Consider the following 13,438-nt stretch of genomic DNA (forward strand, 5'->3'; position numbering starts at 1 on the left):
TATTAACACCTTAAACAATAAGGAACCATGTCAGTGTTGTATATATGTGGCTAGCTGGAAAGTGGGCATATTGAGAAAAATCAGTATAATCTCAATTCATTTGTATTGATAGATATGTCTGACTTCTTTTACAAATACATATAAATAATAATCACTACAAAATAAATGTTTAAATAAAACATTATATGTTAGTGGTTTGTGTTTGTGTTAACTTTCACCTTAGGTAAGCGCCTAGATTGTTGAGTTTTAGAAAACGTGTGTATTGTGCTAAAAGTTCAAAATGGCTTGCCAATACACCTATATATTCATTCATATATCTGCTTTCCTTTTTCATATACATGTGTAACCACACTAATCACGCTATAACATAGAATTCTGCTTTTGATGTCTTAAAACTAAATTCGTGGGATGTGTACTGATTGATATTTAAGTTTGGGAGAACATGATTTACCTTATATATAAAAATAAGATGATGTGTTATATGATTGCCTATGAGACAACTCTCCACAAGAGACCAAATGACACAAACATACTACCGGTATAGGTCACCGTACGGCCTTCAAGAATGAGTAAAACCCATACCGCATAGTCAGCTATAAAAGGCCCCGAAATGACCCATACTTTTTATTACATTTTTGAAAGAAGCATAGAAAAATCTTCCTTAAACATATTGTATTTGTTATTAATTACATATAACAAAAAAAAATCAGACACAAGTTATCATAACTAAGTTAGTCCTCTCCTAAATATAATAAGTTATAATATATAAATATAAAGACATGCAACAACAACATTAGATAGTTATAGATTTGTACAATAGTTATAGAAAAAAAAAAGAAAGTTCACAATTTCCCAAAAGATCAACAAAAGTCCTACGTCAAAAAGCTTATTCATCGACATACTAAACTATATCAGTTAAAAAAAAGAAATGTTTGCCTTACCTTCTCCGACATAATAGTATTTTGGGGCTTTAGATTGATGTAATTTCTTTCGTAGGGAATACTTAAATTTGGAGATTGAATCTACATTTCTAATTGCGCTATCGATTTTATTCAATTCTCTTATAGTATTGGGAAAATATGAATTGTTTGTTAATTCTAATCTACAAAAAGGTACTATGAGGTCAGGGTTGTTTCGAAGATTGTATCCAGAAATAGTTGATACAGGAGGTGGTTTTAGTGTTCGTAAATAATTAGGAGCTTGTCCATTATAAATATTGTAGAATAACTGAAGTTTTCTTCGGTTTCTTCTATCAGACAAAGGTTCCCAACCCGTTTCAGAATATAAAATTTCACTGTTGCAATAAAAAGGTAGGCCTGTAACAATTCTTGCAGCGTCACGCACAAGTTTTTCCAACAGTTCAGTATTAGCAACACCAGAATTATCCCAAACTTCGCAACCATACTCAAATAATGGTCTTATATAAGCTAAATAAAGTTTTTCTAAATTTGAACGATTGAGCTAATATTTAAATTTTTTTAGTACGTCTAGATGTTTTGATATGTTTTTTAAAAACATGATCGTTCCATTTACAATCTTCACTTAAAGTTATTTATGCTCAAGTGTTTGTGATTAGACACTATCGGAATTTTTTGATTGTTTAATCGAAACGAAAGGTCATCTGGTCGTTGCCTGTTTGTGAAATATAAAATTTCTGTCTTTTTGGGATTAAAAGACATTAACCAGGGTTTTGACCAGTTATTTAGTTAAATTAAATCATTTAAGATATGTTCTTGTATTAAGGCTGAATTTCTACTAGAATAACCAAAGGAGGTATCATCCGCAACCAATCCACAGAGCGACGTTAAATTTACGCTAATATCATTTATGTAAATCAAAAATAAAAGGGGCCCTAAAACTGAACCTTGGGGAACACCTGCAGACACTTTACCCACAGAAGACGCACTGTTTTTATTGACAACCTTCTGCTCTCGATTTTCTAAATAGCTGGAGAACCATTTTAATAAATTGCCAGATATACCATAAGCTTTTATTTTGAGAAGCAGACCCTTATGCCATACTTTATCAAATGCTTTTGAAAAATCGGCAAAAACAAAGCAAGTATCTTCCTTATTTTCAAGTGCATTTAAAATCAAATTATAAATTTCCAAGAGTTGATGTGTAGTTGAATGTTTTGCTAAAAATCCAGACTGGTAAAGGTAAAATAGGCCATGTTCAACCATAAAATTATAAGCCCGTTTATAAATAACCCTTTCCATGACTTTACCTTCACAACTGATAAGTGGAATCGGACGATAGTTAGAGGGAATTGAATGATCTCCAACTTTAAAGACTGGAATAACATTAGCCAGTTTCCATTGAGTAGGATAAGTACAGTCATGTATGTAATGAAAAATTGAAAATAATACATAAAGGCACTGCTATTTCTTCTTTACAGCTGATGAGTAGCTTGTGACTAATCAAATCAGGTCCAGTCGCTTTCTTCGGATTTAAGATTTTCAGGATATCTAAAATTTCGTTTGCGTTTATTTCAATATTATTAAGTTTTTTATATGTTTTTGTTGGGAAGTCTGGGAGTTGAGCATGCTCATCGTTTAGGTGAGAAACAGAACAAAAATAGTTATTCAGCATTTCGCATTTATCAAGGTCGTCATATATTATTTCATCAATAACACCTTCTTGGTTAATTTTTTGTCAGTTGACCCATTATTATTTTTTATCAGCATCCTCATAATTTTCCAGCACAGTTTTCGATTTGCAGAGTTTTCGATGATTATATCGTTTAAATTATTTTGAAATTGCTCCTTAGCAAATTATCAAATTACGTTGATTTCTGAATTTTAAGATATCGATGTCTCTCTTTGTTTTTAGAGCTTTCTTTCGTAATCTGTTTCTTAATCTGGTATGTTTTCTAATTTCCTTTGTAAACCATGGTCTATCATTTGTTCGAACAGTAATATTTTGTAGGTGTGTTAGCTCGTGCCATCTTTAATAGAGTATCTGTATAATGTTTACACATTTCATTAACATCATTACAATCAATCAATAAATTTTCCCAATTAACTGCTTGTAAATCCCGCTTTAAGGAATCAATGTCCATTTTATTATAAAGCCATATTTCACGCTTATTATAAGTTTTATCTGTTGGGGTGAAGCACTCCAAAAATGAAACAGCTATATCGTGATCACTTATATTTCTAGGTACTTGATAAACGTCTGAAAAAATATTTTCATGGTATCGCTTATTAAAATAGGTACAAGTAACGAATTTCTTTGGTTGTTACTTCGCGTTGGTTTTTCAATGACATTTGTAAGATTAAATAAGTTCATAGCGTTAATTAACCTATTGTTGTTATTATTCAATAGGTCACAGTTCAAATCACCACAAATGACAACGTTTTCATTTATTTCATATGCTAATGAGATAGCATTATTCAGACGACCCCAATACTCAATTCTTGTCTATTCGGGTCTATATGTGCAGCACAAAAGAAACGTTTTACCTTTACAACTAATTTCGGCCCATAATGTTTCGTCGATATTATTTTCAAGATCATTTCTTCTTGAGCATATTGTATCAGTTTTTGAATGAATCAAAATCCCCCCTCCAAAACTAGATCGATCCTTCCTTAACGGCGAGTAAAATGTTGACAATTCAATATTTTTACTTTCTACAGTCATCTAAATGCGATTCGGTAACTGCGACAATATCAAAATCTTCTGAAAAGTTTTAAAGGAATTCTATTTTGGTTCTTATACTACGAATATTTATGTTGGCAATCGAAATACAATTTTTATTCATATTATCAGTGTGATTTGGGATTAAAAGTGTATTCGACTCGTTTTCTCTGACTGGACCTAGATTTAAGAAGTACAAAGCAATATATGAATAATATCTGTATAACTGTCGTAGTCATCTTTCAAGATGAAATGGTAAGTTTGTTTACTTTTAGAATCTTAGTATAAAATGTACCGATTGCTGCTCACTATGCAATTAGTTCATATCCCATTATGTTATTTCTACATACATGTAGATAAATTGGCAGCAGCAATCTGGTTTTCTCTTGAACTTTTGAAAATTTATATCAAACATAAAACCGATATGTTTTGTGACGTGGACTGTTTGGGATAAATTCAGAATGAAATAAAAACAACAAAAACATAAGGTAGGTATATACAAGTTCAAGACTTTCAGCAAATGCTTTCATGTCAGTAAGACATGGACATTTTTTGACAGAGGGAGAAAAAAGAAAAGCAAAAAAAGCAAAAAAAAAAAAAAAAAAAAAAACTCCGTATGGTGTATATTAAAGTAATCAGTTCAGAAGAATATATCTATATTTGTTCATAATTGAGTGTAAAAATAGATACTTATTTCGCGAAACAAAAACATTGAAAAAAGTACATTTTTATATGTATGTATATTTATTATTGTTAATTTTTTTTATCATTAATTAGTAATAAACACCAAAATATTTGTTCGTCAATATACTGAGTGACCTAGTTACTAATTGATAATTCTTAAGTTATCGGTGTGCTCGACATGTTTGATAAAGATAAACTATTAAAATGTTACGGTCAAAAGGTAGAACTTTATTGATTTTTGTAAATAAATTATGGTGTGTTTGAATCAGAAAATAAAATAAACTGGAAATAAAAAATTATAAGTATAATCTACAATTATTTTACATTTCCCAATTATAACAAATAACTGTTTTAGTGTGTAAATCTTGAACAGATTTCAGTTGTTGGATTTTTCCTAATATATAGTTGTGTATTTGCATAAGTTATAAAATTTATACCAAACATGGTCAGTTATATATATCAGCTGCAAGAAAGATATATGTATTTAGGTATATTGTTAACGAATATTAAGTTCGATAATTTGTCCATCAGTTTTGAACTTTTTTAACTGTCATTATTTTTTGGATGATCATCAGGTCTCTCATAATCTGAAAAGTAGACTGGGAGCTGATATATATCGTCCATTGATGTAATTAAAATCTTGTCTCCAGTTTTACATACTTTTAGAAAAATTCTGCAATCAAGGGGTCCAGTAAGACATAATTCTCATGTCTTCTTTAAGTTCTGATAGTTTCTTAATAATGCTCGATACTGTGTAAGATTTTCAGTTATGAATATGTTGTTCTTATTACCTTTTAGTTTTTTCTTATTGCTGTACACATTAGGTCTTATTCTGTAGGACAGAAACCTAACAATTACCTGGAATTTGCCAAATTTACCCTGTGCAGTTTGATAGACTTCTGTCACCTCACCTATAGTATGAGATCTTCCAATATCTGACATGTTGAGTTTTAAACCAAGAGTACTGTTGCAAATATTCAGAATAACATTATCTGAATCAACTGGCCTTTTCAGTGTACCATCAGACTTGAGAGGGATAGGAACATTATGGAACCTCAGAGATGTCCTTCTAGAGTATTGTTCTTGTTCTTCAATTCTTTTTTCTAATGTGTTCACCCGATCTCCAAGTTACCTAGTTTACACCCTTGATCCTTGTTTGTTTTATTCTGTTCTTCCAAGTTACGGTTAGATTGTTCAATAACTTTTGCCTGTTGTTCTATGATACTTTTTGAGCCTCAATAGTATCATGTAGCTTCTTGGTCACTTCAGACAACATGTCTTTAATCATTTCTTTAATTGTTGGTAACAAACATTTTTTCATAGCATCATATAATTTTGGAGCTATGGATTCCACAACACTCTCAGAGGTAAAGCTAGAAAGTACCAAGTCCGAAATGTCAGATAGCCAATGCAAGTCTCCTTCTTCTGCCAATGGAGAGGGGGTGCACTGCTCTGTGATACTGATGGAGAAACAGTTTTAAATTTTGCTTGTTTTTCTGTTTGCATTATATTACCAGGTGTTTGATCAGGGCTGAATGGTTCTTGGCGTTTTTCGGAATTAGGAGTTGATAATGTGATAGAACTTGATTCATGAGTTGTTTTGTCGGCCATCATTGTTTACATATTCCGGTGTCCAATAAAACTTTTTTTTTTTAAAAGTATGTTTTATTCTTACATGTACATGTACAGTACCAATTTAGTAATACTATTTGTTTCTTGTACATGTACTGTTGTAATGGTGCAATAATTAGATATACCTTTCCTAATAGCAGTTACAGTTTTCGTATACAATACGATGTAATGGCAGGAATCTCAGGACTGGAATCCAACACAACGGGATCAGCTGAGCTCCGGAAATAATCTGCAAGGTTGCGCAGTAAATAACTGGTTAAGTCCCGGTATCAAATCCGGTTATGATATCGTCTTTCCGGACCTTTACTACATTCCTCCCTGTCTTATGAAAATGTCAACCATCCATGCTAGCAATTAAAACAATATAATAATAAAATCCGTCACCGAACAGAAAAGAACTAGACAAAGTTTATAACTATCAATTAATCAGGAATCAAGTTAAAAACATATATACAGAACTCCTCTTCTAGCGTTTAATCTATGTTGTAAAGTTGTCTTGCATTTCTAGTTGTCACCCTAGCTATGTCTTCAGAGGGAACATCGAACATAGATGCAAGCTTCCAAATGATATACTTTAATAGTTCTGGAGATGCCTCAGGATATCCTTGAGGCTGGAGATAAGGGGAATCAGTCTCCAAAACTAAATCTTCTAGGTCCAATTCACAAACAGTTGATCTGTAAGATGGGTATTTGTTATCCATAAGAAGGAATGAAGAGATGCCAAATTTACCGTTTGGAAACATAGTTTTGCATTGCCGGTATACCTCCATGTCACTATTAAAACAATGCCAATGAATTGGATGGTCTTCCTCTAGGAAATTAGATAATGAATCTCTGCACATGTTTTTTAGCTTCTTATCCCCTCTGCAATGTATAACTACAGGTAGTTGTTGCCTTTTTGCTATTCTCAGCTGTTCTTCGAATACATGGACCTGTTTTTTTTCAGTTCTTTGTTGTTTGGATTATCGGAAGAGTCTTACCCACACTCCCCAACTGCCACCATTCTATTCACACAGATAAGCATTTCTAAATCTGTAATCCACGACTTCAGGACACTCATCTCCTCCCCTTTTACCATCCGTGGATGTATTCCAGCAGTCGTCCTTATTCGTCTATCCTTCCTGATTTCTTCCATCTCTTCTCTTGCTGGCCAATGTCTTGGAAATGGATAGTTTGCTACCAGGTGTCTTATTTGGTATACTGACTCACCATCATTCCACTTATAGATCGGTAAGCCAGAAAATCTGGCTTGTTCTTTAATCTTGTCCAAATGGAAATGAGAATCAGTAACCATAATAACCTGTTGAATGCTACATTGATAAAGGGATACTTTGTTTTCATATGTAATGAGGTTTTCTACATCTTCAGTTCCTTTTAATAATAAGGCCAAAATTTTCCAATGTACCAAAGAATATATTTCAGATGGAGGAAATACAGCATGAATTACCTCTACATCAAATCTGGTTTTTTTTTATTGTAGTATTTTAATAACGGTATGTCTGTCCAATGAAAGACAGCTGACTGGCATTGTTTAAAAACAGCCTCCGTTCGTACATAATCTACCAGATGGTCAAGCGTTTTCTTGTCATATCGCTGACAGAGTTCCAAAAGGAGACCATTCATTAATTCTGTCCATACTGATTGTTGTTCTTCCTTGAATGTATTTTCAGCAATATTACAGCTGTGAAGATCAAGGCAATGAATTTCTAACATTTTGCTCTGACCAAATTGCTTATGACAAGTCCAACATGCAGTTAGTGGATAAGTGTACCAGGGCAAATGTTGGTGAAATACATGCCTTCTTACATTAGTAAAACGACCTGGACATACCGGACAGAGTCTTGCCTTGCTTAGGTTCCTACTACTGCCTTTAATTCTTGTATCTTTCTCCAATCTTTCAGGAATTTCCCCATCAAATGGACCATAATCAAGTTCATCATCCATACTTAAAATAAATTAACAAACATGTAAATATATACATAATAATCCTATTTACACTATTTCAAATATCTACTGTACATAATCGTGCAAGTAGCACGGCATTTGTCTTTTTCGCCTACCCGTTTGTCCCCGACTGGACCCATTATCTAATGTACATGTATCACGATTTTTATCATCATGGTTGGGTAACGGCGAGTTCTGACTCAAGTCATAAACAAATGTCGCATCTAAATTCCGACGGACGTCAACTAGCGAGTGAAGGTCTTTAAGAATTATACGTTCATATTTTGAATCGATTGTCAGAGAATCTGACACAAAGAAGGGATCATCATTATTACAACCGTCAGTCAGAGATTCTGACAAGGAGTGCCAATCATTTTGATTATTTTGATTCTCATCACTAAATAATATATCAAGATATAAATCTTCCAGATCCATATTGGTGTTTTGCTCCAATTTATTCTCGACCCTTCCAAGAATATCATTTCTAAGTCTCTGTAACCATAGAGGTATTTCTCTGTCAATGCAGAGTTTGAGTCTATCATGATGCACGACTTCCTCTCTTTTCCTGTCTTTAATCTTTAGCAATACTGGAGACTTAACTGCAATAACCACATATGGACCTTTCCAAGGAGCTTTTAATTTCGGAGATATCCCTACTTTCCTGGCTGTATCTAATTTTAATAAAATATCTCCTACGCAATATTTTCTGAAGTTAAGATTTAAATCGTAATCTTGTGTTTGACGTTTCTGTGCGGATTTAAGATTTTCCCTGGCGATATTATGAGCGTCCTCTAAAGAATTTCTTAAATTTTGAACATACTTACAAATATCTTGATCCGGAAAACGTTCTTTAATTTGTCCTAAGACCAGATCAATAGGCTGATTTACCTCTCGTCCGAAAACCATGAAATTTGGTGTAAAACCAGTTTGTCGATTCTCTGTTGCTCTGATAGCACCTGCTAACTGTTGTAGGTGTATATCCCATCTGTTTTGAGTCTTCTTCAAGAAACAACGGATTATTTGAATGATAATTCTGTTATATCTCTCTACTTGACCATTGGAAGCAGGATGATAAGCCGATGTTCTTGTCTTGGAAATTTCAAGAAGATCACATAGTTGTCTGATTACTCTCCCATCTACATTTTTGCCTTGATCTGTATGCAACTCCATGGGACAACCGAATCTGTATATAGTGCTATCCATTAAAGCTTTGGCTACCATCTCAGCATTCTGATTTGGCAAGGGACAACATTCCAACCACTTGGTAAATTGATCTATGATAACTAGAACATACTTATTATTTTGTTTAGTGACTGGCAACGGTCCAAGTATATCCAAATGAATGCGTTCAACAGGAACGCCCGAGTGGTACCTACCCAATTCTGCTTTGGCTCTCTTCAGAGTTTTTTTTTATATCTATTGCATACCTGGCATGTTGAAACATAGAGTTTACAGTCCATTGTCATTCCATACCAATAAACTGTTTGTCTTAATTTTGCTAAGGTTTTATCTTGTCCTCAATGTCTTGCTGATCGTAAATCATGACAGAGATGAAACATTTCCTGTCTTAGTTTCCTTGGTGTTATAAACAATAGTCTTGGTGTAACAGCATCGTCCCAAAAATAGTAAAATACCGTTTCTGAATTCAAGTTGAGATTTTGACTGCCACAAATGTTTTACACATGGACTACTCATCTGTAGATCTTGTTTTGAAGGAGAGAAATCGGTAGATAACCAGGCAATAAGGGTACTCAGATCTATGTCATTTTTTTGCGCGTCTCTCAATTCAGTTTCAGTATAAGGCTGTAACATCTTCTGTTTTGAGTATGTGACATCTCTAATACTTACAGAACGAACTGTTAGGGGTTTAACAAAGTCTACTTCTTCTTCAAATGTGGACTACTGATTTCGGGCTCTTGTACAGTATTTACACCCTCCGCATGGAAGACTATTAAGTGGAATACTTGGCAAGTACGAGTTGCATTCATTAATTAGTGTATCTTGGATTCGTGAAAGTGCGTCTGCGTTTGTATGTTTTTTACCTGGTCTATGTTGAACTATCATGTTGTATTGTGATATTTCCTCAATCCACCGAGCCAGTTGACCTTCGATTTTCCTGAAATTTAATAGCCAAGTAAGGCTATTATGATCTGTACGGACAACAAACTGATTACCTAGAAGATAATGCCTATACTGCCTTGTGGAAGTGACAATAGCTAATAACTCCTTTCGAGTTGTGCAGTACTTTTTTTGAGCTGGTGTAAGAACCTTACTTGAAAAGCTTATTGTTCTCTCTTTTCCCTCTTGTAGTTGGATAAGTTCAGCACCAATGGTCTTGTCGGAGGCATCAGTGTCGAGAATGAAGGTAGCTTCTGGGTCGGGATAGGCTAAAACTGAAGAATGTATCAACGCCATTTTTAATTGTTCAAAGGCATTTTCTTGTTCTTCAGTCCATACAAACTCTGATTTTTCTCCTGTTAATCGATGCAAAGACACAGCAATTTCAGCATAATTCTTTATGTGCTCTCTGTGGTAGTTTGTAAACCCGAGAAAAGATTCAAGCTCTTTCTTTTTCTTTGGTATTGGCCAACTTTTTACAGTCTGCATATTCTCTGGATTTACCGAAATACCATCTTTGTTTACAATTTTTCCTAAAAACTTGACTTCTTTTTGAAATAGGAAGCATTTTGACGGTTTAAGTTTTGAATTGAAGCATTGAAATCTTTTTAAGATGTTTACAAGCTTAATCAAATGATCGTCAAAGCTGTGTACTAGAACGATGACATCATCCATATATGCAAGGCATTCTTTCCATGTAAGACCTTTCAAAACCAACTGAATGACTCGGCTGAAAGTTGCTGGCGAGTTGCATAGTCCAAAAGGCAGTCGGACATGTTCGAAAAGTCCATATTTCGTTACGAAAGCTGTTTTATGTCGGTCTTTCTCATCGATCTCTATTTGCCAGTATCCCGCAGCCATATCTAAAGTACTCATATAGGTACTCCCTCTCAATGTATCCATGCAAGACTCAATCTTTGGCAAAGGAAAAACGTCCTTAGTCGTTACTTTATTTAACGGACGAAAATCAATACAGTATCGCAGACTGCCATCTTTCTTTCTTACTAGAACATTACAGGAACACCAATCTGAAATAGAAGGTTTAACAACCCCCTTATCCAGCATTTGACTAAGATGTTTTTCTTCTTCATTTTCAAATTTCAGTGGAGTTCTACGCATTTGTTGTTTAATTGCTGCTGCTTCTCCTGTGTGTATTTGATGTTTAATGTCTTCATTAAACAATCCTAGATCCATGTCTCCTTTAGCAAAAATATTTTGAAATTCAATAAGTACTTCCGCAATCTTTATGCTACGATCTATGTCAAAATCTTTTACTGTTCGAGCATACAAATCTTGCAGGTGTTCTGGAATCTTAGAATTGAGTTCCTTCAATTTGCTAACTTTATTCACAGAATTTTCATCATTTTGTAAAGTACGAATGCACGTTTTCGATTTTAAAGTACATAAGTCATTTTCTTTAGTGAAACTTTGATCTTCCGGAATACTTTGTACATTATATTTTGTGGACGGACTGACAGAGAATCTGTCACCTAGGGGCGGACTGACAGAAAATCTGTCACCTAGGGGCGGACTGACAGAAAATCTGTCACCTAGGGGCGGACTGACAGAAAATCTGTCACCTACCTTTTCCAATGTCTCGAAATTACAAGATGGCGAATTGACAGAAAATCTGTCACTAATGTTTTTTGATGTTTTGTACCTATACGGATTTTTGACATTGACAGAAATTCTGTCACTATGTACTTTGGAATCCTCAGCCAAATCATCATGATCAGTTACAATATTGTATATCTCCATACCAATACCAAAAATTATGACCTCCTTTCAATGTAATAAAAGTGTCTGTGTCATTTCGAAATACAGCTTTCACTGTTTCATCTTTAGGAATTAAAGCGTTGGGGGACAATAGACCTTTCAAATTAGTTTTCGTTTGAATGATTATATCATCTGTTGGAGTGTGATCAATTTCCATATCAACTATTTTTAAGCTATGAGGTGGAACAACTGTTTTTTTCTTTATACTAATTCTGTATAAATTTATTTCTTCTCCCTCGTTCCCAACCAGGCAGACAGCTGGTATTGCCTCATTGTTTATGCGGACTGTGTAGTTTGCCATATCAATAACTGCACCAAATTTCTCCAAGAAATCAATACCCAGAATGATATTATCATTTATGTTAGCAGTTACAAACCTCCATTTTGATTTTGACTTTCCTATTTCGATAGGTATCTCTTCTGTATATCTAGCATCAATCTTAGAGTTCTTTCCGGCTCCTCGTAAAACTAAATGTTCATTTAGTTTAATTGTTGACTGCAAAAGTGGTAAAATTGAAGTACTCAAAACAGATATTTGAGCAGCACTATCTACTACAGTCTTAAATGTTTTCCCTAAAACTTTCATCTCAATGAACAAGGTTTTAGATTTTTGGTTTTTATCGTATGAAAAAATTTCTTGAATCGAAAACTCCTGTTCTTGGTCAGACATTTCTGTTGGTCGTTGGCCTGTCTCATCTGAAAAGGTCAAGGATCGGCCTACATCCTTGGCCCTTAGTCGTTTAAAGCTTTTGGTGATGGAGACCTATTACGATAAGGTTTCTTGTTTTTTGCAATCCCTACTAAAATGACCTTCCTCTCCGCAATTGTAGCAATTACCTCTTGCAGGGCTGTTGTATCTTCTTTGTGGCGAAAAAGCTCGATCTGATCTCTGTGGTGACCTTGACCTCATATTCTGGCTAACTATGCTTAATACTTTTTTCACCATAATCTTTGTTTCTAATAAATCTTCTTCTGTCTTCTGTAATCTTTTCTCGAAAATATTCATCTTATTTGCTCCTTTTTCAGACTTCATGAGTGCACGTACTGATGTTTCCTGTATATCATCATTTTGTTCCATAAAAGAAACCCTTTTAATTTCGGTTCTTCTTGTACCCATTATAACTTTTTGATTTGCTACTGCACTTCGTACATGTTATACCGCTTGATCTAGAGAATCTGGATTTTTGTCCATAGCAGTCAAAGCTGCACGCTTATCTACACAACCTTTAAGAAAAGCATCTGTTGCCAAAGTCTGCACAAACCTATCTAGTGTGTCTGGATAGCCATCTGTAGCCAGCTCTTGTGCTCTTTCTGCAAATTCCTCCAAAGACTCTTCTTGGTCTTGTTTTAAATCCTGCAAAAGTCTTCTCACAATGTGTGGTGGTTCCTTTCTGCCAAAACGCTCTTCCATCTTTTTACATAAGCTTTCATAATTAGTTTGTACTAACTTCGGTCTCGAGCTATAAAATTTTAAGGCTTTATCTCGCAAACATTCTATCAATTTGTATAGTCTTTGCTCACTTTGCCACTTATATCTGTAGGACTCAAATCTATGGTGGGTTCCAAATCCATGGCAGATTCCTAATCTATGGTAAAGGTGACGTCATGCCACACAAAGAAACTCTAAACCCGTCATATATGTAGG

This window comes from Mytilus californianus, unplaced genomic scaffold (assembly GCF_021869535.1).
Source record: "Mytilus californianus isolate M0D057914Y unplaced genomic scaffold, xbMytCali1.0.p SCAF_1, whole genome shotgun sequence".
Taxonomy (NCBI): domain Eukaryota; kingdom Metazoa; phylum Mollusca; class Bivalvia; order Mytilida; family Mytilidae; genus Mytilus; species Mytilus californianus.